Consider the following 1,052-nt stretch of genomic DNA (forward strand, 5'->3'; position numbering starts at 1 on the left):
AGCGCCCCACGGGCAGAGGGTCCACCCGCCAAGCCCCGCGCCCACGGCCCCCAACCCTCATCCTCTCTCCCTCGGGAGCCCCCAAGGGCCCCTTTCCTTTCCCTGGGAGCCTCCAGTTTTACCGAGAACACAGAGTTCGGGATCCCCACACCCGAGGTCCCAGTTATCTAAGAACTCGGGCGGCGTTCCGCACGGAGAGCTTCGGAGAACTCACACCGCGCAGCCGCAGTTTTCACTGTATCTGTAATTCCCGCGCTTTCTGTCGCCACGGTAACCAGCGGCAGCAGCAGAGAGTTAACCTCTCAGAAGACTGGAGGAAAGCACGTAAAAGGAAGGTCCAGGCATAGAGCGCCCACAGTCTCCTGGGCTCCGGATTGGTCGCCCAGTCTGCCCGTGTGAGACGTAAATAAAAGGCGCCAAAGCCCCCCCCACGCCCCCGCCATCTCTTGGCCTCCAGTTCCGGTTTATTACGTCACAGTTTCTCAAGGGTTGGAATGGATAAAAAAGACTCCAATGTGAGCGCAGACCAGTGCTCGATGTAGTCTCACGAAGGGGTTCCATCTGCCTACCCGTTCTACTGCAATGGAAGTCTTCAACGTGGGCAAGTAAAAAAAAAAAATAAAAAAAAAAAAAAAAAAAAAAAAAAAAAAAAAAAGGATCGTGAGGGACAAAACTACAACTTCCGACATGCATTGCGGAACGAATCGTCTTCGCCACAGTGTTCTTTGGAGACTGTAGTCCTAGAAAGACACGTTCGCAACGCCCGAAACCATCACGATTACCACCACAACCCCTTTGGTAGATCGAAGACCTTCTCACGGCTAGGCAGGTCGACAGCTATGGGTTCCACCGTTGTTGTGTTTTTCTTTCTTACTAGCAGGCTAGGCTGAAGAACCTAAAACCCTAGGAAGACTACGATTCCCATCCAGCCCCACGAATCCCGGCAAGTAGGCCCCCAAGGTTGCGGACCTGCAGGAGAAGGAAGGCGCTGCGGTCCGCGCCTGCGCACTCGTAGTTCCGCCTCTCCACCCCTGGGTTTGTTTGTTGTGAGG

The 1,052-nt window shown here is 54.5% G+C and overlaps 1 protein-coding gene across 8 annotated transcripts in view; it reads right to left on the bottom strand.

Annotated features, from left to right (window-relative positions):
• Positions 1 to 1,016, bottom strand: part of Brca1 (BRCA1 DNA repair associated) — a 49,287-nt gene extending 48,271 nt beyond the window's left edge. For 6 of the 8 annotated variants that reach the window (XM_010642996.3, XM_010642993.3, XM_010642994.3 and 3 more), the window contains exon 1: positions 123 to 635. The gene's annotated coding sequence lies outside the window, so the exon portion shown is untranslated. Of the gene's footprint in view, positions 1 to 122; positions 636 to 969 lie in introns of those variants that run through there. The other 2 variants (XM_010642988.3, XM_010642990.3) reach the window with 2 other exon arrangements.
• Between the last annotated feature and the right edge of the window lie 36 nt (positions 1,017 to 1,052).

The sequence above is a fragment of the Fukomys damarensis genome, unplaced genomic scaffold (genome assembly GCF_012274545.1).
Source record: "Fukomys damarensis isolate Sample0158 unplaced genomic scaffold, DMR_v1.0_HiC HiC_scaffold_13, whole genome shotgun sequence".
Taxonomy (NCBI): Eukaryota; Metazoa; Chordata; class Mammalia; order Rodentia; family Bathyergidae; genus Fukomys; species Fukomys damarensis.